The sequence below is a fragment of the Leptosomus discolor genome, unplaced genomic scaffold (genome assembly GCF_034619465.1).
Source record: "Leptosomus discolor isolate bLepDis1 unplaced genomic scaffold, bLepDis1.hap2 HAP2_SCAFFOLD_29, whole genome shotgun sequence".
Taxonomy (NCBI): Eukaryota; Metazoa; Chordata; class Aves; order Leptosomiformes; family Leptosomidae; genus Leptosomus; species Leptosomus discolor.
The window spans coordinates 901,637-927,829 of NW_028237772.1; the positions used below are offsets into that span (position 1 = coordinate 901,637).

A 26,193-nucleotide genomic window follows, 5' to 3' on the forward strand; every position below is an offset into this window, starting at 1 on the left:
CATCAGTGTACCTTTTTCCTTCCAATTGCTGGTTGCTCTGAGCTTGCAGAACTGTGTTGGAATTGGTTTTGTCCTGCTCTTTCCATTAATCCAGTTTAAAAAAAAAAAGAAACAAATTTGTTTCTGCAAACTTCCTTAGGCTTTCTTTGCCTGAGCAGGTATTATTAAGGTCCTTACGCCCTCTGAAAGAGCCTTGTGTGTTTGGTGATAGGAGAGAAAGGTAGCGAGCCACAGTGCGAGTCTCCGATCCTTCAGATGAACTAGTGAGTCCAGCAGGTGAAAAACAGCCCGTTGTAATAAAGCATGTGCCCTTTCCAATGAGGAAAGGGCAGGGGCGGGCTCAGGGTGCAGAGGGGGGCCGCTGGGTGCGGGGCCACGGGGAGCCGGGATGGGGGTGCGAGATGGGGGGTTTTAGCTGGGAGAGGGGGGCTGGAGGGTTGAGATGGCGGGGCTGGGGGCCGGGGCGGGGAGAGCTGGTAGGGGGGCTGGAGGTTGCCGGGGTGACGGGGAGGGGGACTCTTCATCCCCCAGAAAGCGCTGCCCTCGGTGGGGGGCACCCTGACAGCGGTTGGATGGGGTTTGGTTGCTTTCTGTGGGGAGGAGGAGGCTGGCGGCTGCCCATCCCTCCTGTCCTCCCAGGACTCCAGGCAAAAAAGCTCCTGGGCTCCCCCCTGTCCTCCCAGGTCTCCAGGCAAAAAGGCTCCCGGCCTCCCCAGGTCGGGCTGTGAGTTTTCGGGCAGGGCAGCAATGATGGCCCTGCTCAGCCTGTCCCAGCTGCTGGACATTGCCATCGGGACGCCCGAGGTCGGGGCCGTCAACTTGACGGTGCTGCACAGCCTGCTGCAGGCCGTGCTCTGGCACCTGGGCCTGCAGGACCTGCCCGCACAGGAGCAGGGGCACCTCCTGGAGGGGGACCAGACCGCCAAGGCACGCCCCAAAGAAGGGGGACAGGGCGGAGGTCCTTTCCCTGGGAAGGACCCGCTGCAGGGGACGGCAAGCAGCCCTGACATCGCCTCCATGGCTGCCGACATGGAGCAGATGAAGAAGAAGATCCAAGTGAACGCGAGCGGCATCTCCAAGGTAGAGGCTCTTGCCAGTCCCCTGGGTGCTCCCTGACGAGACGCCCCCTCCTCTGGGGTTTGCACGGCTGTTGTGCTTCCCTTAGACCAAGGTCTGGTTTAAGCCCAAGCTCATGGCAGCACGTGGGGCTTCACTATGGGGAAGGGATGGAGTTTTGGGGTGGAAGAGCCGAGGCTGAAATGCTGCCCCTCACGTTGCCATCAGCAAGTTGTGGTGGGTCCAATACAGCCCCCGGAGCCCTTAGCTCTGCTGTCCAGAGAGGCTCAGCACCCCTGGAGGTCTGTCCCCACCCCCCTCTCCATCCCTCCCTTCCCTACTCCTGCCCTACGGCTGAGTACGGCGTCAGCTCCCCAGGCAGCTGAGAGGCTCCATCAGCACCTCACGGGTCTCATCTCTCACCGCAAATCCCCTTGGCTCACCCAAGGGCTAAACCCAGCACCGGTGGGGACAGGAGAGGGGCCTCATCCTGCACAGCACTGAGCTGCTCGTGGCCATGCTTCACTTGGGCATCCCCGATGGGAAGAAATAAGCTCAGGTTCAAGGAAAGAGCCACTCTCAGTGCTGCAGGGCCGGATCCTGCTGGGGCTGGGACAGGGAGAAGGCAGCAGGGAGGGTTTCCCTGGATGGCTGAGCAGAGAGCGCTCATCCTGCTCAGGCAGGCCCCTGCTTGATGGCTCCCCGCTTCGTTAGCAGCGGTTGCTGCTGCCCTCCTCGGCCAGGCTGTGGTAGAGAGGGTGGCAGCGACTCTTTGCTCTTTGGATTGGCTTAGTCAATTTTGGATTGGTCCCCTGGCACCCAGACCACCACCCCAGGGATGCAGCCAGGATCCCCTGGCACCCAGACCACCGTCCCAGGGATGGAGCCAGGGACCCCCAGCATGCAGACGACCATCCCAGGGATGCAGCCAGGGACCCCCAGCATCCAGACCACCATCCCAGGGACACAGCCAGTACCTCCAGGGACCCAAGGAGGAGGAACAGGGGTTCGATCAAGCCCCCCCCCCCCGCCTGGAGCCCAGCCGTCCTGGTACTGAGACTGTCCCTGCTGAAGCCACCCACGGTGCTCTGGAGATACAGATGGATGCCACAAGCCCCAAGGAGGGAGGCAAGGCTTTGCCCAGCGCACAGCTTGCCCTGGCAGGCCACCCAGCAGCGGGCACCTTCTCACTGACAGCCCAGGAGATCCCCCTGGATGCCGATCCCAGGGTCACATCCCCTTCGCAAGAGCTCGTGGTGCCCTGAGGGTCCTCGGGCTCCAGCAGCGCCTCCGAGCGCTTCGCAGAGATGGTGGAGGCTCTCCGCCAGATCGGGCACCTCGGCCACCTCTGCACTGCCCTGAAGGAGCAGGTGGCCCAGCTGGAAGACAGCAAGCCAGACCACGCCGAGCTTGAGAAGCTGCGTCTGCTCTTCCTGGAGGGAGGTGAGAGCCCTGACAGGGCTGGTAGGGGGATGTTTTTCATGGGGACACCCAAGGTCAGGGGCTCCTCACACCCAGAGCCTGGCCCCGAGGGTGAGACCCCCTCGCTGACCCTTGGACCATGTCTTTCTAGACAAGGAGAGCATCACCAGTGTCCTGGCCAACCTCTGGGGCTCGGTGTCCTCCTTGCAGGGCCTGGCCAGCGATCTGCAGGGCCAGAAGGAGAAGGTGAGCCAGTGGCAGACCCTGAGGGGGATGCAGGGATGACAGGGGGGCTTTGGTCAGGGACGGGGCAGGTGAAGGGCTCCCATGCTGGGACGACAGGAGGGAGCCGTGCCCTAACTCTGCCACTTCTGTGGTTCCCAGATCAGGCAGCTGGAGGATGCCCTTGGGAAGCTGGGGGTAGTTGGAGCCGACCAGCAAGCGGATGGCATTGGCCAGATCATCCAGCAACTGGGGTAAAAGAATGGGAGAGGGTTTCCTACCCCATGGGGCTGCAAGGGAGAACCCCCCATCCCAGTTTGGGGGGGATGGGAGCCCCCCAAGCAGCCTCGTGGAGGCTAAGCCTGCCTGTGTCCCTGCCTCATTGGCCAGGTCCATGCTGCAGGAGATAAAGCAGGAGCTGAAGGATATGGGAGAGCAGCAGGAGATGTCCAAGGCCACGCTGGAACAGCTGGTGACCAAGACAGCTGACCAGCTGCAGGAGCAGGTGAGGTCCAGGGGGAGCGCTCCCACTGCCCGCCGGCTCAGTGGGGTGGTCCTGGCAAAGGTCCTGGTCACATCCCCTGGCTGGATGGGGCCATTGAGCCTCAGCGTCACCAAGGCTGGTTGGCTGCATCCGTCCCATCTCAGAGCCGATTCCTTCTTCCTTTTCTGCAGCTGGACAAGCTGAGGGTGATGGTGGAGAGTGCGGGGCAGGAGCAGGCAGCGTGCCCCACCTGCAGCACAGACATCAGCACGCAGGTGGGGCAGCTCCTCCAGAGCTACGAGAAGCTCCAGGAGGTGGTGGACTCCTTCATGTCGCGGCAGCCGGTGGGCAAGGTGGTGAGGCAGGTGCCGGGGAGGAGCCAGGTAGGGAGATGCCAGCATGGGGGGCTCGGGAGGGGGTTGCCAGGACCTCCCCTGGCTTGTCGTCCTTCCCTGTAATGGGGGGAAGCCCCTCGCTGCCCCCCACGTTGGCTTGTATGAGTCAGCAGCATGGAAGGAAATTAAAACCTTGATGCAAATGTCCTGCTGGCACTGAGAGCCTGGGGCCACTGGCCCAGTAGCCTGGGTCTTTCCCACTGGGCAGCCAGCCCCTCCTTGCATGGCACTGCCTTGCGTTTTCCTCCCTGAAGCAGGATGAGTCGCTGCTGCAGCACATTGAGGCCGCTCTCGTGAAGGTGCAAGGGGACTACGAGAAGCTCAGGTCTGTCACAGGGAACCTCCTGGATGACCATCACCAGAAGCAGACAGATGTCGAGGCAGGTGGCTGAAACCCCCATAGGGTCAGAGCATCCTCCGGGCAGACCCCAGGCTGGGGACCACAAGGGAGTTGTCCCCCTGCCAACCTGCTCGCAGCCCTGTGGAGGTTCAAAGTACCTTTCCTGGAGGTTTTTTGGGCGGTGGGTGGCAGAGCAGGGAGTGCTCAGCTGCCTGGGAGGCTCCGACCCTGCTGTGGTGCCATGGGATGCTTTCTGTGTTGGAAGGCTCTATTCCAGTCCCTGGAGAGGCTGAAGAAGGAGAAAGCGGGCAAGGAGGACCTGCTGCTGGGAATTGATATGGTATGTCCCCGAGGGGCTCCGGCACCAGCCAAGGGGGTCCCAGGCAGGGTGACAAACACCCCTTGTCCCCTGGGGGCTCGGTGGCAGAACTGGCCAGGGGGAGGGAGGATTTCCAGACCAGATGCAGGTCCCTTGTCAGGTCCCTCCGTCTCCCTCCAGGTCTCTTCAGCTGGTGGGAGCAGCCTCACAGCGGTGATGGGGTGAGCGGGCCACGTAGCCGCTTCTCCGTCTCCTCCCGACACGAGCTGGCCCTGCCCTTCGTACCTCCAGCCTTTCCTTACCCCTCTCCCGCCTTGCCCTGTTGCTAGAAAGCAGACAAATCCGCCCTGGCCAGCAAAGTCAGTCGCACCCAGTTTGATGCAAGCGTGGAGCGGCTGAATGAGATGAGCCAGGAGATGCTGAGCCGGATGACGTGCCAGGAGCAGGGTTGGCAGCAGGCCCAGAGGCAGCTGAGTGAGGAGATGGACTCGAAGGTGAGGGGTGGCTCGTCCCAGCTGTGTGAAGTTGGCACTTTGGGGGCTTGGCAGCCCAAGGCAGCATCCCTCTGAGGATCCCCCCCTCCTGGCTTTTCCCTGGGGACCATGATGTCCCAGCCCGGGGCAGCCAGCTGAGGGGGTGCGTCCGTCCACAGCTGGACCGCCTGGAACTGGGGCCTTTCTGGCAGCAGCTGGAGGAGCACTGGAAGGGGATCCTGGAGCAGCTCAAGGAGAAGCTGAAATTGCCGGAGGCCGACGGTGCGGCTGGGATTAAGAAGGGAGTGCGATGGGGACGGGGACGGCTTTGAGGACAGCACTCACCCCGTTCCCTCTGGCTATCGCAGCCAGTGCCTGCGTGGTAGCCCAGTATCGGCCCAGTGTAGCCAGTGAACCGTGGGGATGCTGGCGAAGCAGCTGTGCCTTCTCCTCCCACCAGTAGCAGGTTCCTGCCTAGGAGGGGGCACCTGCAAGACGGAGCCCTCCTGAATGGAAACCGGGGTGTGGGTGCAAAGGCTTCCTGGAGTAAGGGCAGGGAACAGTGGCTTGTCCCCCCCGGGCAGCGGTGCGATGCGCAGCGCTGCGGAGCGGGGTTGTGACCTGCCCTCCTGGCAAGGCGCAGGGGGGTAATTAGCGCTGACGAAGCAATGAAAGCGAGGTGAGGGCTGGTTCGGATGGCAGGATTGGGCGCCTGCGCCCTTCATCTCGCTTCCTCGCCTGCCCTGAGCAGCCACAGGCCCCTGCCAGGTCTTGGAGGTGCCAGAGGGACCAAGGCGAGCGTGTCCCAGTCCTTGGGGCAGTTGTGACGAAGCTCATCCTAAAAAACCGTGGGAATCCTGCATCCCTCAGGCCTGGCAGTTGCTCCCAGGCTGGGAGCACCCCACCCCAGCAAGAGGTACGGGAAACCCCCCATTTTGTCTTTCCCAGCACCCCCAGTTCCCATGGAACTGGGATGCTGCGGGTGTCCTTCGGAGTACTTCCCATGACAGTGATGGTTTTTGGGCGCTCCCCTCTGCGGATTCTCCGGTGCCTAATACGAGGTGGAGGTTTCTCCTAGGTGGTAGCCCATGAACATCCACTCTCCTGTGGAAGGATATTTACCAAGTAAGGGACATGTGAACAATCCAGCCGTTCCAGAGAGTCCAAGCTGGGACGTACCGGAACTGCTGAATATACAAACAGCTTCCGGTGCAGGGGGCATGAACATCTTAGAGGTGCAGGAGAAGAGACAGCCGCCATTCATGACGCCGTTGTAATTTCTTGAAGAAGATGGGTGTGAACATTTGTGACCGTGACTTGAAGATGACTCGCAATGTGGCCAGTCAGGTTGGACTATGGGCCGTTAGTTGCGATGAAGCCAATCAGTATTTATTGGGTGTGGTCGAGGGTTATAAATGGCACTGGAAACACGGAAATAAAGGTTCACTTGTTAGATCACGTTGATCATGTCAGTGTCCTCACTCAGCTCCCACACTCTCCCCCATCGTACCCCCTTTATTTTGTAACCAGCTAGCAGGCTGGGACCTTACTGGGATGGTGGGGGATAAACGAGGCTCAAAACCCCACGGTTCCCCCCAGCAAACGCTGTAACTCGCTACAGCGAAGGGACCAGCACCTTGCTGCTGCCTGCAAGCCACCTGCCTGCGTGTGGGCCAGTCTGTGTCCCCCCCAGGAGCTCACCCTGCCCTTTTCTCCTCCCCCAGGGCTCATTTCCACTGCTTGTCCTGCGACGGGTCCCTCAGCATGCTGGTGCCTGGCCAGTGAGTAGCACCAAGCACGGGTGCACTGCGGGGGGCTGCATGGGTGGGATGGGGAGGAGATGGGTGGTGGCGGTGCCCTGCTGTGCCAGGCATGGGGGGGTGGCTGCCTGGGTGGGGTCTGACCCTGCCCAGCCCTTCTGCAGCACTGCCCATCAGCAGGGGGACGGGGACACCTCCTCGGGAGGCAGCAGGCAGGGGGAATGCTGGGGGGTACAAGCCCGTGGGTTTTGGGGCATTGCCCTGAGCTGGAGTGGGTCATTTGTCCCCTGTCACCCACCTGCGGCTCCTGCCCTCCTCAGGCGTGTCGTGGCCCTCCCGTACATGCGGCCGTTGCCCCCCTGCCATGCCGGGCGCCCCCACACCGTCCTTGAGCGGGAGCAAACACAGCAGCACAGGTAAAGGTAGGGGACGCAGGGACCCATCCCTGGCCCCTGGGGTGCAGGGGCCCCCTGCCCCGGGGAGGGAGAGCTCTTCCTTGGGTGGGGGTGGAGGGGTTCATGGGGGCCTGGCCAGGGGAGCAGAGATGTGCTGCGGAGCTGTGCTTGCCCCAGGTCTGTGGGGGTTTACAGCCCGCTCTGCGTTGCCCTCTCTAGCCCAGGTCTCTGTCTCAATGGTGCTGAAGCCGCATGTCACGAGTTGTGTCTGGTCTCAGCCTGACCTCAGGCTCAAGGGGGAGTCAGGTGCCTCCTGTGAAACAGGTCACTGAAATTAGGAGCTGCAGCTGGGTCAGCCCAGCTCCTGCCTCCTGGTGTCCTGGGCGTGGGGTGCAGGGACCTGCCCTGGCCATGACCTGCTCACCGGGGCTGTGGGGAAAGAGCAGCTCCAGCCCGGTTGTGGGGGGAGCCGGGAGGGACCTCACTGGGGAGCAGCCCCCTGGCCCCCTCCTCGGTGTAGCAGGGTGAAGCACAGGGTGCCACAGTGCTGGGTGCTGAGCATCCCCGTGCCCCATCCCACAGGGAGCGGGCAGCCGAGTGCAGATACCCCAGCGTGCCGTGGTCCTGTGGGGGCCGGCACACCGTCGGCGAACAGCTGCAGAGGGGCCCTCGCAACCAGCCCAGCACCCCACGGCCGCTCCAGTGCCCAATCGTGCTCTCCCTCAAGGTAGGGACGACAAAGGTAAGGATAGGGTGGGAGAGACCGAGGCTGGGAGGGTGATGCTGAGTGTCTGGAGGGAATCTGTGCCTCAGGTTCCCCCGGGGAGAGCTGGGTGTGGGAGGGTTGCGTGGGGATGCTGAATTCGGTCCTGTGTTTCAGCCAGTCTGCTCTCTCTTCCCAGTACACTGAGATGGAGCTGTTTGGTCAGGATGACCGCATCTCCAGGGGCCAGAGGGACGGGTAGCTGCCTGTGCTCGTGGGTAAGGATGGTACGGCCAGGGATCCGCTGGGTGTGAAGGGAACAGCCAGGCGGGCAAGGCACCTATGGGGTGCCAGGTTTTCCCCCACCCCTGTTGCCCCTGGCTCCCCCTACCCCAGCTCCCTCTGGTCTCTCCTGCCAGGCTTCCTGAGGGACAAGCCCACACTGTCCTCAAGGCAGTGGGACATCCAGGACACTGGCCTCCTGCTCTCACAGCCCCAGAGCGCTGGGTCCTCACTCAGCCAGACGGCTATGGCCCTCTCAGGGCACCGGGGGCGGGGACAGGGCACCCCCCTGATCTCTTCTGGTGGGTGGGGGTGATCAGGGGACTGCATCTGCGGCTGGGAAGGGTGGGATGAAGGTCTGGGGTAGGATGGGGAGGGGCAGGATGGAGGGGGAAGACTGGAGGATGGGGCAAGCAGTCCCCACGTTGGAGGTGGAGTGAGGTGGGGAGGCCATGGGGGGCTTGTTCCCGGCCGGTGTCTGCTTCAGGGTGGGGGCCAGGACCCCATTTCTCAGTGTCTCTGGCCGGGCAGGTGCCTGCCCCGTCCTGGGCTGGCAGAGCTGCCCGCAGCCGGTGCCTGCCCCGTGGGCTGCAGGGGGCTAACCCCTGCCCCTCGCCCCCGGGCACCACCGCCTCGCTGGAGCACAGGCCAGCCTCGTCCCATAGCCACCTCTCCCAAGCGTCGAAGCTCCTCCGGCCCCAGCTGGATGGATCCAGCGCCCCAGCAGCCCGGTGGGACTGGGGGTCCCTGGCCGAACACCCACCACCCCCACCACCGAGCAGGTGAGCAAGTGGCTCCAGCGAGCGGCAATAAAGGGCGATGGGCAGCCAAGCGCCTGCGTGGCCTGAATGGGGTGGCCCTGGGTTGGGATCTTCCCATCATCAAGGAAGGGTCAGCAGCATCCCTGGTCCTGCAGCCACCTGTCAGCGGAGGAGCTGAAACCACCCCCTGTCCAACCCCCTCCCAGGGTCTGTGCTGGCCCCGTGTTGCCGTGCTCCCTCTGACACCCCCTGGCCTCTACGAGCCCCGACGGCCCCTGCCAGGGGAGCTGGTGGCCCCAAAGAGAGTCTGGGGGAGCAGGAGGTTGATGCTGCTGCTGAAGGAGGTGTGACATGGGGACCTCAGTGGGAAGGGTGGCGGCAGGACACGGCTTAATGCCAGAAGCAAATCCCACCCCAAGCCCGCAAGTTTGCTGTCGCCTATCCCAAGGGATGAGCATCACTGAGCTCGTTTCGTTATCTCCAGGTGGAGAAATCCCCTTTGTCACCCCCTTGTCCCTCTTCCAACGCTGCCATTGGTAGGAAAATGGAGGCACCGACCGACCCCACTGCCGCCCAGTTCAGGGGCAGCTGATGCTTCCCACCTCCAGAGCAAAGTACCATAACCCCTTCTCTGCCCCCAACCTTGAGGGGACACATCCCTTCCTTCCCTTTATGCCACCCCCACGGCTTGGGGCTGCTTTTCCCCAGCCCCTTTCTGCCACCCATTCTGTGAGAGGAAGCCCCACTGCGTGCTGAGACCTAGCACAAGTTGTGTCACAAGTGAAGAGGTACCAGGCAAGAAACCCCCTGGAAGCAGTGCGGGGATGTGTGGCCACGCACGTGGGGACAGCCCTGGCTCCCCCAGGCAGGCATGCAAGGACACATGGCCGGGGGCAGGGATGGTACAAAGCTGGTGGGCCTTCTGGGGTGAGCAGGAGGGTGCGAAACCCTGAGGGGAACCCCAGAGCAGACCCGTGCTGGCAGCGGGACAGGTGAGCTCCCATCAGCCTGCGGAGCTGCTGCACCCCAAAAATGCAATCCCAGCCAGGCTGGCACCGAAGGGGTTCGTGGTGAGCCAGGGATGTTCCTGCCTTGCTGCACACAGGCTTTAGGAGAACTCATTTCTGAGCTCACTTCGGAGCAGTGGTAAGCCAGATTTTGGGTTGGTTTGTTTTTTTTAAAAAAATTGACTGTTTAAATTTGGCAGTACCTAAACAGATACTTGTTGCAAAAAAAAAGAAACCAAAAAACTTCAAGTGGCTGTGTTTTGAAAAAAACAAGCAGCACCACAGCCACACAATTGAGGCTGGACACGATGCTGGAGGGGGGAAACAGCTCTGAGCTTCTGGGGTGGTGTTCGCCAGATTAATTTAAAAACCCCGAAACCAAACAACAAGAATTGCCATGTAATTATTGCCTTGAATAAGGAGTGCCGTGCCCATCCTTGATACGTCCGTGTAATACGTGGATATTGATAAGTAGTAAAGTTAGTACGTGGAAAGTAGAGTTGTGCGGAGAAGGAAAAAGATAAGGAAGGGTTCAGGTTTGAAAACCAAAAGATGGGGGGAGGAAAGAGTAAACCTTATGAAAAATCCCCTTTAGGATGTGTTCTGACGCATTGGAAAGATAGAGCAGGACAAGGGGGCACAGAAAATAAGAGAAAGTTAATGAAGTATTGCAATCAATGGTGGCCGCTTTATGAGCTGGAAAATGGGGCAAAAGGGCCTAAGGAAGGCGGCACGTTAGACTACAACACGCTCTTACAGTTAATGTTGTTTCTGAGGAGAGAAGGGAAATGGGATGAAGTAACATATGCTGATATGTTCTTTGTTCTCCAGGACAATCCTGAGTGGCAAAGGGACTGCGGATTAGTACCCCCACGAGACCCCAAGATCCTCGCATTCAAACAGAAAACAAAAAGAAGAACAAAAAGAAACTAAAAAGATGCTGCTTGGCTTGTCGCATTGGCCAAAGGTGTACAGAGAAAAGTCAAACTAACCCTGGGTCAGAACAAGATCTGAGTGAACTCTTTAGGCCCCCTCAGCAGCCACAAGGGCGAGATGAGGACTTAGAAAGGGTCCGTACCCCTCCACATCCTCCCTCCTCCCCACCAGATAGCCCGATACCTTCCCGAACCCGGGGAAGGCAGACAACCAAAAGTTTTCCCAGCTCCTCTCTGGGACGCAGTTGGACCGGATGGAGAAACAGGAAGAGTCAAAATACCATTCTCTTGTAACGATCTGAAGCAATGGAAAGATGCTGCCCGAAAATATCGCAGTGACCCGGTAGGCGTTACTCAAAATCTCAAGTTTATAGTAAAACAGTACAGCCCTGATTGGAATGACATGTAACTGTCCAAATGCCTAATTCAGGGCCCAAATCTGCTCTTTTGTGGCCCAAAGCATCCTTTTTAAGGCCCAAAGCCTCATTTAGGGTGCAAATCCTCAGTTCAGGGCCCAAACCCTCCTTTTTAGGGGCCAAGTAGTCCTTTTCTTAGGTCCAAATCCCCAATTCCTGCTCCAAACCCTTCTTTCTAGGGTCCAAACGCTCCTTTTTAGGGTCCAAATCCCCTTTTCAGTGCCCAAACCCTACTTTTTTTAGGGTCCAAATCCCCATTTCAGTGCCCAAAACCTATTTTTTAGAAACCAAACCTTCTTTTTAGGGTCCAAATCCACACTTCAGGGTCCAAATCCACACTTCAGGGTCCAAACCCTCATTTTAGATCCCAAACCCTCTTTTTTAGCGTGCAAATCCCAATTTCAGTGCCCACACTCTCCTTTTCAGGGCCCAAACCCTCCTTTAAACCTGACATTATGGACCTTAAAACGGAGGGTTTAGGACCGCAAACTCAGGCTTTGAGCCCTGAAAGAGGGCTTTGGACCCTCCCAGGGAGGATTAGCACGCTCACGATGCAGCTTGGACCCTCAAATGCCTGTCTGGAATCTAAAAGGGAGGCTTTGGAGCCTGAAAGTGACAGACTGCAAAGCCAAACACTCCCCTTGGGCCCTAGAAATGAGGCTTTTGAGCCTGAAATGTGGCTTCAGATTAACAAACCCAAACTGGAAAGTAAGAATGAGGCTGTGGTCACCATTGTGTGCTTTGGGCTCTAGATAGGAGGCTTTGGAGCTTCCAAAGGAGACTTTGGGGCTTCAAAATGACGCTGAGGGCCCTGCAAATGTGTCCTTGCACCTCGAAAGCGTTAACCTCCAAAGTTAGAGATGAGGCTTTGGAGCCTGACACTGAGGCTTTGGAGACTGAAAACGCAGCTGTGGATACCAAGCTGTAACGGGTCTGCGTGGCAAGGTTTTGGTAGCTGGGGGGTTACAGGGGTGGCTTCTGTATGAAGCCGCTAGAAGTCTCCCCTATGTCAGATATAGCCAATGCCAGCCGGCTTTAAGACGGACCTGCCGCTGGCCAAGGCCGAGCCCATCAGCGACAGCGTTTTTCGCCTCTGTGATAACGTGTTTAAGAGAGTGAAAAAGTGATTGCGCAGCAGTAATTGCAGCGAGGGAGAGGAGTGAGAATATGGGAGAGAAACATCCTGCAGACACCCAGGTCAGTGAAGAAGGAGGGGCAGGAGATGCTGCAGGCGCCGGAGCAGCGATCCCCCTGCGGCCTGTGGTGAAGACCACGGTGAGGCAGGCTGTCCCCCTGCAGCCCGTGGGCGGTGGAGCAGATGACTGCCTACACCCTGGGGAGGGCCAGCACACCGGAGTAGGTGGATACCTGAAGGAGTCTGTGACCCCGTGGGAAGCCTGCACTGGAGCAGGCTCCTGGCAGGACCTGTGGCCCGTGGGGAGAGAGAAGGCCACGCTGGAGCAGGTTTGCTGCTGGTGACCCCGTGAGAGGGGTTCACGCTGGAGCAGTTGGTTCCTGAAGGACTGCACCCCATGGAGGAAACCCATGCTGGAGCAGTTCATGGAGAACTGAACCCGCAAGAGGACTCATGCTGGAGAAGTCACGGAGGGCTTTCTCCCGTGAGAGGGAGCCCACATTGGAGCAGGGGAAGCGTGTGAGGAGTCCTCCCCCGGGGGAGGAAGAGGCGGCAGAAAACAATAGGGTGATGAACTGACCCCAACTCCCATTCCCTGTTTTCCCCCTGTGCCGCTGGGGGGGAGGAGGGAGGAAAATCGGGATCAAAGTTAAGCTCGGGAAAGAAGGGAGGGGTGGGGGGAAGGTGTTTTAAGATTTGGTTTTATTTCTCATTACTCCTCTCTGAGTTAAATGGTAATAAATCACATTTCCTTTCAGTTGAGTCTGTTTTCCCGTGACGGTAAATGCTGAGTGATCTCCCTGTCCTTATCTCAACCCCACAAGCCAGTTGTTATTTTTTTTCTCTCCTCTCTCCTGTCCAGTTAAGGAGGGGGAGTGATAGAGCGGCTTGGGTGGTGTCCTAGGTTACAGTGTAAAATGTGCCAAAAGGAAAAATAAAGGATTCTATTACCATCTTCAGGAGCTGTTGAGACCAGGTGGGGCGGTGCTCTCTGCCTCCCCCCTCTGGACTATCTTCTGTTAATGGGCACAACAATGCCTTGTCACCTGACCCATGGATAACTGGCTCCTGGACTATCTCCTGTTCATGGCCCATCAAGGAACTGCCTCAGGACTCCCCATCCCATTGTGAGATGCTCCGCCCGGGGGGAAGAAGCCAAGCAGTCCTTGCCAAATAACAACTGAGATTTCGAATATCCTAGCAGCCTTCTTCCACTGGATTCCCAGAGGAGCTTTCCCCCCCAACTGGAGTTCCAGAGGACAAGAGCTACCTACCTACCACTGGACCTTCGGAGGAAGACCAGACTCTTTTACCTGATTGCTGCTTCCACAGAACTACAGCCATCGCTTCAGGAGGACTGCAGCCAGCATCTTATCAGGCTGCTACTGCCACCCTAACAGGGTGTCAGGTTGTATTTCTGACTCTGTCAGTGTAAACCAGTGGGTTGGTTTTTTTTTTTTCCCTGCCTTGTGTTATATATATATATATATATATAAGTAAAGTACTGTTATTCCTATTCCCCATATCTTTGCCTGAAGGCTCGTTAATTTCAAAATTATAATAATTTGGAGGGAAGGAGGTTGCACTTTCCATTTCAAGGGAGGCTCCTGCCTTCCTCCGCAGACACCTGTCTTTCAAACCAAAACAGATGAGCACTTGGCATTTTGGCCAGGGTCAACCCACCACAACAATAAAGCACCAACCTGTGAACATAAGAGTCCTGGGAAAAGATGTGACAATTTCCTGGGACTTCAGCCTGTCTGCATCTAACTTTCCCGGCTCGCCTGGGCGTGTATTTATACGGTTGAGACTGATTTCAGAACACCAAAGCGTCTGATTCTCATCTTTCCCTGAACACGCGTTTTCAGGAACAAGCCGACTTTAACAAAGGACTTGTGTTTGAGTGGCCATGCCTGTAACCTGTTAGGCACCGTATCTGACTCTTTGTCCATGGTGTTAAAAATTGGGAATAGGTCGTTTTTATTTCCAGTGGTGCTGGGTTGATGTCTGGCGTGCCCCTGTGGCAGTGAGGTGGCAGGGGGCGGTGAATGCCCAGGACCCCGTCAGTCATCTCCCTGCCAGAAGCGTTCTGGACTAATCGCGCTCCTAAATCGGAATGGTTGAGATGCTATCAAACCAAGAGTGGAGTTTTGGCTTTCCTCTTAACGTGGACTGCCACGTGCCCCCAAGGGAATTGTGAGCAGATCCTTGTCACGGCTGCCCAGCTGGGGCACAGCGCTGAACGCAGCTCGAAAGGAGCGCTGTGTGTAGTTCCTTCCGGCTGACCCGTTCCGGGCACAGCCCAAAAGACAGGGGGCTCAGTCCTGCACCCCTGCTGTGCTCGGTGTCCACTGGTGGGCACGCCAGTGGGAGCAGCAGGCTTCAAAATCCACCCTACCTCGGCCCTCCCCAGCTGGGCCTCAGTGTTCTGGGTGGGCGGGGAAAGCCTGCTGGGCGGGCAGGCAAAGGCTCGGTGATGTCACAGCGCTAGGCGTGACATCGGCCTGGGGTTGACACCTCGGCAAGCCTTGCAAACTCAGACGTGTGGGGCAGCCACTCGGTTCAGGGGGTCGCTGCCCGCAGTCTGCTCAGCCAGCTCCCACGTGGCTGCTCTTTTCTGAGGGAGAGAGCAGGATCATGGCCGGCCCGGTTCCCTGCCCGACCAGGGCTCTCGCCGTGGTTTTTCTACTCCTGGGTGGCGTTGGCCTTCCCTTCCTGCCAGGCCGGGTCGTGGTCAAGACGGGTGTGCTTAAGGAAGACCTGCAGCAAGTGCCCAGTGAAGCGGAGAGCTGGACGGCCGAATGGCCCAGCAGCATTGGCCTTCGGAGCCCCCAGCACTGGGTCAGGTTCAGGATGGGTGGGAGTCCTGAAGGCCTGAAGCAGCCGCCCTCGTTGGTGCAGTCAGCTTCCACCCTGCCTTACCTTTGGGGCCAGCTCTGGGACTGCCTTGCCCACGCAGAAACCAGCAGGATCTTTTGGAAGACCTGGCAAGCTGTGGAGCTGCTCTTCATCATTTGGACCTTGCTTGGCCTGTGGAGAAAAGTGACCGGACCCCAGAGCCAGGTGAGCCATGGAGATCAGTCCCACAGGAAGGGACTGGGCTTATGGGGAGCAGGGAACCACAGCAGCCTTGATCAAGAAGGCTTGCAATGGAAAAACAAAACGCAGTGCTTGTAAGAAAGCCTCAGCAGGCCCCGAAAGGTCCTCCACCTCTTCTCCAAGGACATGCCAAGCCTCAGGGCTGAAACCCTGCAGGAGCCCCCAGCACGACACGGGGCTTGCTGCAGGTTTCCTCAGCCCAACGAAGCAGTCCTACAAGGCTGCGGTTCTTTCAGAGGAAGCCAAGCCCAGCAGCGAAATTCTTGGTCCCCAAAGCTTCATTGTGCCCCTGCTCCTGTCATTTCCAGGAAAGCGGACAGCCGGTTTCATCTTCTGAGGAGACAGCCTGCTGCGGGAAGGGCGTCTTTGACCCTGGCGACATAGACTGCTGTCTGAGGGCAAACACCCCCTTGCCGGTCAGGTGCCTAAAGCGTTACCGCTGCCTGAAAAATCTCCAGCACCAACAGTCTCAGAAAAAGGTAAACCAAAAATGTAAGAGAGGAGAGTGTTCTCGATCTTCCCTTGCAACTGCAGCCAGAGCAGGCATCCGACAGAGTGGCCACATGAAAGGCAGCGGTGCAAGCCAGCGCCGCTGTCCATGCGTGGTGGGATGTGAGGCAGGAGAGAAGAGGCATCCGTAGCTGTGAGGTGCCCCATGGGTGCCCTGGTCCCAGGAGGAGGGCCCCACAGCCTGGCAGGGTGTCCGTCTCCCTTGAAGTGCCTGGTGCATGCCCATGTCCCAGGGAGGCATGCGGTGGTCGCTCCCCGTGTCCCTGTAAGGTGGCAGTGGCCCGTGCTTGCCCACGACCCACTGGGTTCCTTAGGCCTTAGGACCTGCAAGGCTGGTGCGAGGGCAAGCCTCACAGCAGAAGGAGGGGCTGGTGTTAGGAATGGGGTGCATAACAATTCCAGCTGCAGTAGTTTCATTCAGCTAACAGTGAATTCTCTTTAGGGTGACAGCCAGCTGGTGCATCAGGACGTGCTTCAGCCCACCGAAGCCTCCTGGGTTGAGGTCACCTCTGCTGACTGACCTCTGCTGCTGACCCGAGGCCATCATCGACTCGATCTGTGGCGTTGTTTACTGCCTAGCTGTCAGCAAAGCTTGTCAAGAAGGAGAGTTGCAAGAACTCTCTTTCTGAATAAAACAAACTCTTTAATAGTTTAAAATAAAATAGTTCTAAAAGAAACTGATAGGAGACAAGACTGTGAATTTGACTGCAGACTGCGCTGTGCCCTGTGTAATCGCTTGCCCTGGCAGTGCTCTGTTGTCCTGGTGTGTCTGGGATAAAATCACAGGCCAGCCACGCTAGGCAGGCTCCAGTCAGCCAGGGCAGCTGACCGGAGTTAGATACGGCTGTAGCCCATGCCATAATGTCATGGTCATGTTCAAGGGGGTAGGTTGGCTGAGGACAGGAGAGGGGGCTCCTCCTGAGGTTCCTCCTGCGGTTCCTTCTCCTGCTGCTCCTCCGGTTTCTCCCGAGGACTGCTCTCTGGTCGATTGTGACCACTGGATATTCATCTGGCTGAGTATGTCTCTGCTGCTATTGGTAGGGTTTTCTTTCAATCTGTTGCGCTTCTACCCACGGGTCTGCTCTCCTTTTTCCCAATTCTGCTCCCTGGCCAGTGAGGGTTTGTTGGGGGGTAGAGCAAGAGGGTACAGGCTCAACATAGATGGGTGTTCAAACAGCTTAAGCCAAATTCTGCTTTGATGGTTCCTGTAATTCCACCAATGCCCAATGGTTTGTGTTGCTCCCATTATTGCCTCACAGACTTTCCCCTAGTCAAGGATGATTCTGCTTAAGTGATCTAAGAATTGCCTTGAATTTGCTAGCCCCAGCTACGTCTCATCTCTTCAGTGTCTCAGCTTCTGAAGCGCATCTCTTTCTCTCATTGTTCTTAGTGTTTTCCTTTGCCGAACATCGCCCTGGCCTGAATGAGAAATACAAGTGTAACGGGTCTGCGTGGCAAGGTTTTGGTAGCGGGGGGGTTACAGGGGTGGCTTCTGTATGAAGCCGCTAGAAGTCTCCCCTATGTCAAATATAGCCAATGCCAGCCGGCTTTAAGACGGACCCGCCGCTGGCCAAGGCCGAGCCCATCAGCGACAGCGTTTTTCGCCTCTATGATAACGTGTGTAAGAGAGTGAAAAAGTTGTTGCGCAGCAGTAATTGCAGCGAGTGAGAGGAGTGAGAATATGGGAGAGAAACATCCTGCAGAAACCCAGGTCAGTGAAGAAGGAGGGGCAGGAGATGCTGCAGGCGCCGGAGCAGCGATCCCCCTGCGGCCTGTGGTGAAGACCACGGTGAGGCAGGCTGTCCCACTGCAGCCCATGGCTGGTGGAGCAGATGACTGCCTACACCCCGTGGAGCGCCACCACGCTGGAGTAGGTGGATACCTGAAGGAAGCTGTGACTCCGTGGGAAGCCTGCACTGGAGCAGGCTCCTGGCAGGACCTGTGGCCCGTGGGGAGAGAGAAGGCCATGCTGGAGCAGTTTTGCTGCTGGTGACCCCGTGAGGTTGGCTCACGCTGGAGCAGTCGTTTCCTGAAGGACTGCACCCCATGGAGGAGACCCACGCTGGAGCAGTTCATGAAGGAACCCCATTCCCTGTTTTCCCCCTTTGTCGCCGGGGGGGAGGAGGGAGGTAAATCGGGATCAAAGTTAAGCCCGGGAAAGAAGGGAGGGGTGCAGGGAAGGTGTTTTAAGATTTGGTTTTATTTCTCATTACTCCTCTCTGAGTTAATTGGTAATAAATCACATTTCCTTTCAGTTGAGTCTGTTTTGCCCGTGACGGTAAATGCTGAGTGATCTCCCTGTCCTTATCTCAACCCCACAAGCCAGTTGTTATTTTTTTTCTCTCCTCTCTCCTGTCCAATTAAGGAGGGGGAGTGATAGAGCGGCTTGGGTGGGCACTTGGCATTTTGGCCAGGGTCAACCCTCCACAACAATAAAGCACCAACCTGTGAAGGTAAGAGTCCTGGGAAAAGATGTGACAATTTCCTGGGACTTCAGCCTGTCTGCATCTAACTTTCCCAGCTCCCCTGGGCAGTATTTATACGGTTGAGACTGATTTCAGAACACCAAAGCGTTTGATTCTCATCTTTCCCTGAACACGCGTTTTCAGGAACAAGCCGACTTTAACAAAGGACTTGTGTTTGCGTGGCCATGCCTGTAACCTGTTAGGCACCGTATCTGACTCTTTGTCCATTGTGGGGGATCTCAGCTGGACTGAGGCCCCTGAACAGGACGACTTGGACCTTGAGATGATTCTAGTCTACCCGTGAGAGAGCAGACAGGAAGAAGAAGAGCTGCAGCTGCAAGATAAGCCAGTCCTGAGGAAGTGTCAACTACAAGACAAGGCGTACATGTCCTTTTGGCAGAATGCGCGATCACGTGTACGGAAATAAAACAGAATAGATACCATATTGGTTGGTAGGCAGAGTCCGTCCTTGCATGAGTGTACTGGGTGGTGCCGAACCTGCAGAAGGCTCAAGAAAAAGGGCGGCTGCCTCTCCCTGCAGGTGGGCGGTGGAATGTTTGCAGGGGGAGGCAGTAGTGGCTTGCGCGGCTGTTGAACGGGTTTGGGCTTTAAATGTGCCCAGCCTGGTACGCCTGGTTCCTTTCTACTTGCTGGTTGTATTCAGAGCTTAAATGCTATTTTTTAAAAAACACAAAAGCAACCAGCAAACAAAAAGCAGCTGAGCAATTCCAGCCCGCAATGGGTTTTCTCCCCCCGGCCCTGGCCACCCTGCCGTGCGACATTCACCACCACCATCGGGGTGCAGGACCGGGCCCGGGGCAGGGCTTTCACAGGCCGCCCTTATTTTGAGGCTCCTGGCCATGCAGTTCCTGGGCAGTGCTCAAGCAATGGCAGCAGTGCCCACAGCCGGTATTTTGGGTCTTTCTCCCTTTCTCTCAGGCTCTGGCTCCCTGGTTTCCAGCTGTTCCCTTTCTGCCCTGCAGCCTCTTGTGCTGCTTCTCTTCCTCTTCCTCACTCTGGCTCCTCGTCCCCATCTTCTTTAGCCTCCCCTCTGCCTGCCCGGGCCCCTCGTGCTCCCCCTGCTCCCCCACCCCAGAGGCCATCGCTGCTGGGTCCCTCTCTGCCGCCCTGCCCCACACTCCCCCCTCCCGCTGGCCCTCAGGCTCTGGGGGCTGTTTCCCGCCCTGCTCTGGCCTGTGCCCCGGGGAGGGGCCATGGGGCCCGCGGGGGCGGGGCGGGGCCGGGGGAAGTGTCCCTGCAGGGGCAGGCAGCAGGAAGGAGCCCCGGGGCATGCTGGGAGCTGTAGTCCTGGGGCAGGGGCTGCCGGGCAGCCCTGTTGGTGCCGGGAGGTGCAGGCTCTGCTCCAGCCGTGGCCCAGCTGAGGTGAGGAATGGGGCTGCCCCTGAGGTGAGCCAGGCCCTTGGGCGGGCGACGGGGTATCTCCTGCCTGCTGGCTGCCCGGGGATGGTGGGTGGGAGCTCCAAGCCGGAGCCGGGCTGGCTGGGGCAGCCCCAGGGTGACCCGACAGCTGGGCAGGGGAAGGAGAAGGAGACAGACCCCCCATCAGAGGCACTGGGCACCCCGACTCCCAGAGCCCCCCTGAGCCGCCTCAGCCATTTTCACCCCCTGCAGCTGCCCCGTCCCCAGCCCCTCCCCTGAGGCCTGTTCCGCAGCCCCAGGCTGCCCCACAGCCTGTCCTGGCAGTGGCGAGTGGGGCCTCGGGCAGGCCCAGGGCTCTGTTAACCCAGAGGCCTTCAGCAGCAGTGCGGGCAAGGAGCGGGGTCTGCAGGAGCGATTGCAGCAGGAGGGGCTCCGGCCTGGGCTGGCTGTGACAGTCAGGGTTCTTTCCCTCTGCCAGAGGCCGTGCCAGGGGCTCGGTTGTCTGTTCCTGCCCTGGGGATGCCGTCAGCTGCATCCAGCTCAGGCTGAAGCTGAAGAGATGGGCAAAAGGAAAAGCGGCTGGAGAAGGACACGAAGGGGATCCGGCTGCGAACTGCCCCCAGCGGCTGACAAGAGACAGCGGGCCTCTCCGCGTGAGGAAGGGTCCCTGTGAGTAGTCCTCAGCAGAGCTGGTAACCAACATGCACCGCGGGGTCTGTGTGCGTAACCAAAGCACGGCACAGCCGTGTAGTGTGTGTGTGTGTGTGTGCGCGCACGTGGATTTGTGTATTGTCGCGGTAGGGACCGACACCGACAAAAATATAGGTAAAAAAAGGCAGCCTTTATTAAGTTACAAAAGCCAAGATTGTCGAGATGGCGCAGCAGAAAAAACATACCCTTTTATAACCTTTCTTATCTGTCCACCCGTTCATGCACTAAGGCTGCTAAAATGATTCGCTCAGTACCTCTGTCCATTCACCTCTATTCACACTCTGACTCGCTGGAGCTCCTACTCTATTTCCCACTTCATTCTCTTGCCAAATTTCTGCTCTGTGGTATTCACTTGTTTAGTGTCTTCTTGCTCAGTCTCTTATCACCCCCTCAACCCTGTTTACAACATTCTTCATCCACTTCTTTCATCTTCTCACGGGTATACTGGGATGCTGTCGAGGCCAATTGCATCTTCCTCAGTCAGGCTATCCCCGACAATTCCCCTTTTTTGTTTTTGTGCAAGAAATGTTGCATGAACAGTCTTCTGCAGGGCCCTTTGCAGAAGACTGACAAGACAAGGCAACATCCAAAGCACGGTCACAATTACCAAGATGACTGCCCTCACCGTTTCAATCAGAGATATTAACTACCCAGACAGCCCCCACCCTTTAAACCTCCTTTTCAGTCAATCTAAGCCATCATCCTCTGTCAAACGCTTCATCTCTTCTTCTAGCTGCTGTATGCTCTTGAAAATAAGTTCTGAATGGTCAGATGTCTAATGGCAACCCAAGCAAACACGTGGAGAATGGATTTTCAGGGTTCGCAGTAGAAAGGCACAAAGCTTCTTGATACATCACGTTTGCTAAAGTTACCCGGACGTTCTGCTTGGGTTGGGGAACTACCCATTCTTCACCCTGATGCAGGTTCCAGCACAGGCCGAACACACCCAGCAGGAACCCAGCGAGGGCCGGCATCTGTAGAGACGCAAGCATAACCCCTGCCCCAGGTGATCAGCTCACACGGTCCACTCCACTGGCCAGTAACTAAATCTTTAATCTGCACTTTGACACCCTTTTGCAAATCCTGTTTTGAAAAAGGAGAAGAAAAATGTAGAAAAAGAGGAGGTAGAGAAGTGTCCCCATAATGAAGGAAGTTAAGAACAGAAACTGCTTTATCTAAACATGCCCGAGGCGGTTCCCCAATCATTCCCCCTTTTTGTTTTTTGAAGCTGCCGCTTCAACGTGCCATGTGCACGCTCAACGACGGCTTGTCCTCTTGGGGAATGGGGAATGCCTGTAACATGAGTAACACTCCATAAACTAAACAATGTTTGAGCTTTCCGTGAAGCATATGCTGGGCCATTGTCTGTTTTAATTTGGCGTGGCACCCCAAGCATAGAAAGAGCCCTCTGTAAATGTCGAATCACATCTTTTCCGGTTTCTCCGTTATGTGCTGTTGCTACCAAAGCGTGAGAAGAAGTATCAATAGAAACATGAACATACTTCTGTCGGCCAAACTCATGAATATGAGTAACATCAGCTTGCCAAATCTGCAAGTACTGCATAACTCTGGGATTACTACCAAAACACACTGGGGTGTGAGTGCCCTGGCAATCAGGGCAGGCAGCTACAACAGAACAAGCCTCAGTACGGGACAAACCAAACTGCCGTCGTAAAGCTCGAAAACCTCGATGAAAAAATTGATGTGATAATAGAGCTTGTTGCTTCGTGTTAGGAACAGTAGTTAGAGCCATAGCAGAAACAAGAGCATCACTCTTGAATTACCTTCTGCACAAAATCCGGGTCAAGTGGTATGAGTACGAACATGCATAACAAAAGAAGGTTCTTTTCACTGTTGAATGCTCTTCCAGACTTCCAAAGCACCTCAAATAAGATTTGATTGTCTGACATAGTCAAGACCACTTTATCCAATGGATTAACCCCATTGGCTACATATGCTGAGTCAGTGACAATATTTAGAGGAGAAGTAAAAATAGAAAAACCAACAGCCATGGCACGCAGCTCTACTACTTGTGGAGAACCTTTTTGATATACTACTGTGTTGTTCCAGTTGTTGTTTTCATACCATACTGCTGCTGCTTTACCTGATTTTCCTGAACCATCTGTAAAGACAGTGGGGCCTTTTACAGGTTCTGGCTGGCTGAAGTTTTTCTGACCAAATGGTATTTCTCGAGCAAATTTCAGTAGCGGGTGTGATGGTAGATGGTACGATATTTGCCCTTGAAAACTCGCCATGGCCGCTTGTAGCTCATAAGTATTTGCCAGACACCATTCAAAATACCAGTTTAGAACAGGAAAAACAATAGTAGCTGGATCATGCCCTGTTAGTTCTAGACATGGTTTTCTGGCTTTTATGATCACATCAGCAGTGAGTTCAAACAATCCAGGAGCAGTTTTTTGCGGCCGGAATGATAAAAACATCCATTCTAAAATATGTAACGGGTCATCCCACTCAGGATTCCACTGCACCAAAGCACCAAATGGTACAGTTGTGTCAATTAGTACAAAGAATTGTACCAATCGAGCCAAGTCTATTCGAGAGACAAATTTCTCATGTCTAGATTGTTCCACCTTATGAATTCCACCTAGTGCTTCCTCATTTAATATTCTGGGTTCTGCTGGATCAGTAGAATTTTTAATAATTCCAATAATTTTTGCAAGTGCGAATTTGTCAGCCCAAGATAAGGCCTGATCCAATTCAAAGATCCCATCAGTTTCTGTACATCGTTAAGTGTTTTAACCTTAAGGTTGAGTTTCACAGGCTGTGGCACAACCTGTTTACTTGTAATTGTCATTCCCAAATATTTCCAGGGTTCTACCTTTTGTCTTTTTCGGGGGCAATAACTAACCCATTTTGTTGTAATGAGTTTCTGGTCCAATTCTCCATGTCTCTCAACTGCTCCTTGCTGTTTGATGCTAACAGGACGTCATCCATGTAATGGTAACAATAACTAGTTGGGAATTTTTCCCTCACAGGTGACAAAGTTTGTGCTACAAACCATTGACAAATTGTTGGTGAATTTTTCGTGCCTTTGGTAAAACCTTCCATTGATACCTTTTTGAAGGTTCCACAGGATTTCAAGAAGGCACAGAAAATGCAAATTTTTCATTGTCTTGGGAGGCCAATGGGATAGTAAAAAAAAAAAAAAAAGTTTTAAATCCACTACAATATTTCCCCAATTCACAGGGATCATGGCCGGTGAGGGTAGGCCCGGTTGTAGAGCTCCCATTGTAGCTATGACAGCATTAATTTGTTGTAGGTCATGTAGCAATCGCCATTTTCCTGATTTCTTTTTGATTACGAACACTGGGGTATTCCATGGGCTGTCAGAAGGATTTTGTGTCTTCGCGCGCAGTCTCGCGCTCTTCTTGCCGTTTTCCTGAAGCTACTGTCCCGTGTGTCCTTTTCTATTTCATCTAAAAGCGGCAAACCAGGTACGGCTATCAAAATATCATCCGTATAACGATAACAATAACACTGCGTCTCACTCACTCACGCATTCAAACACCGATAACCAATTTTTACACTATCACACGAGGAGCTCCTTTACACCATTCACACAAAAGACAGAAGAGGACACTTGCAACTCTGATTACTACAATAGCAACTATAGCATTGAGCAGACTAAGATCCAATATCATATCTATGTCATACAAGTTCCAATTCAGGTAGTTAAATATCAGTGCGAGTGGTGAAAATACACGTCGACATCAATGCTGACCAGCGCACAGTGCGAGCACTGAGCAAATTACAGAAGCAGACCAGAAGGAATACCTTTTTCCGTAGATGGTCCCTGTCCACCCCTGCAGCGAGCCAGATGAGTCAGGGAGTCCCTCCGAGGAAAGGTCCCGGGGCGCGCCTAGGGAGTCCCTGTCCTCAGCGGCTCCTGCAGTCGGACAGAGATTGTCGCCTCTGGGTTGTCAACTGAATCTGAGAAAACTCAACAACAACTCAGTGTTATTAAGCAGGGATTCTTTATTGCACTTCAGGATTTTTTTTTCCTATGTGAGGTTCGTTTTGTTTTTTCTTTTTTTTAGGGGGGGGAGGGGGAAGGGGGGGTTTAGGGTGACCCCAGGGGTGACGCCGGGGTTCCCCTGTCCCCTCCCTACCAAAACCTTGCCACACACACACACCCCCCCTGTGCGGGAGCTGCGTGAGGACACTGACACGATCAATGTGATCTAACAAGTGAACCTTTATTTCCGTGTTTCCAGTGCCATTTATAACCCTCGACCACACCCAATAAATACTGACTGGCTTCATCGCAACTAACGGCCCATAGTCCAACCTGATTGGCCACATTGCGAGTCATGTTCAAGTCACGGTCACAAATGTTCACACCCATCTTCTTCAAGAAATTACAACGGCGTCATGAATGGCGGCTGTCTCTTCTCCTGCACCTGTAAGACGTTCATGCCCCCTGCACCAGAAGTTGTTTCTACTTTCAGCAGTTCCGGTACGTCCCAGCTCCGATTCTCTGGAAAGGCTGGATTGTTCACATGTCCCTTATTTCGAAGATATCCTTCCACACTCCTCCTTCCTCGGCTAACAGAGAATGCAAAACCATGCAAAGGTGAAAAATGGCATTTCTCATGTGGGTACATTGGTCAGCTAACGAGTCCAAAGCATCAGCTCTCCGATTGGTTATGATTTCTAATATTGCCTGTAAGCGGGTTATGCGGTTCTCTGGCTCCCGCTATCAGTTCGTTGGGGTTCCAACTAGCTGGGCCATAATGTCGTCTGATTCTCTCAGTGGGCCGCTCATCCTTTCTCCATTTTTGACCACTGTTTCGGGTCAGACTGGTATCAATACTCCTGTTCTCACGCCTCAACTCATTGTACACCCTAATTCCTAACTGGTTTCCCTCATCAGAGGCTAACAGGAAGAATAGGGGCCTGAAGGATCCCACCTAGCATATACCAGACCAGTTTGGTGGCAATCTTCGATAGGCTGCCGTCCGCATATCCAGTAATGCCCTTGCAAAGCCCAGGTCCCATTGGCGAAGGGACCTTCCCACATTGCAGAGTCTATGGGTTGCTCAGAATACAATGTGTTTCCCGGTCCTAGTGCTCCTCCTAAAATGGTTTCGTCTCCATATCGATCACAATATTTACATTTCCACGCCCCCGATTCATTTCTCCACACACAGTTACATCCCCACTTACTTTGATTAGTACTAGACCAAAATGTTTTAAACACTGTGCGGGTTCCATGTCGATGCTGCCACGCCCATTGGTGCACTCGTACAGTAGGATTTTTGCTGGTGGTATTATCTCGCAGGCAGAAAGGGAGTCGGGGATCAAACTTGCTGTCTCGCCGGGCAGCTTTAGCGCCCTCTCTGCAGGGACTGGTGAGGGAGCGTTTTGCCCAATTGCACAAGTAATCACCAAACCGCCCTTTTCATTTTCAGTGAGCCTCCTTCAATATTGCCACCCTCCTCCCCTCAGCTCACTGACAGGAGGAGGAGGAGATCGTTTGCCTGCTGCTCATTTTTTCTCTCCTCGGTCTTACAGGCACGAATCGGGAAAGAGGGTGCAGAGGGGATGTTGGGCTTTTCTTTAATCCAATTGGATAGGAATATTTTTAAGATTCTAGTGGCTTGTCTGTCCATTACTTCTCTAGGTATTCCTTTTTTCAGCCCTTCCATCCACAAATCGACCCTCTTTCTTTGTCCCTCACTGTCTGACCCTCTCTTAACAACATATTCCCCAATCTAATGAAAAGAAAGCTTTTTTTTTTTTTTGTGCAAACTGTTCAGATCTCATCATTCCATGCATATAATCAGATTTAAAGACCCTCTATCAATTAAGTCGTCTGGAGACTGAACCAGGGCAGTCTAAATTGATATCTGAAAATTAGTCTTCCTCCTTCCCATCTGCCACAGTGGAACACTGAGTCTAT

The 26,193-nt window shown here is 55.4% G+C and overlaps 1 protein-coding gene and 1 pseudogene across 1 annotated transcript in view; one reads left to right on the forward strand and one right to left on the reverse strand.

Annotated features, from left to right (window-relative positions):
* Positions 1-26,193, reverse strand: part of LOC147412857 (structure-specific endonuclease subunit EME1-like) — a 40,636-nt gene that overhangs the window by 9,748 nt on the left and 4,695 nt on the right. The window lies entirely within an intron of this gene.
* On the forward strand, positions 751-17,137 carry LOC147412858 (glutamine-rich protein 2-like; annotated as a pseudogene).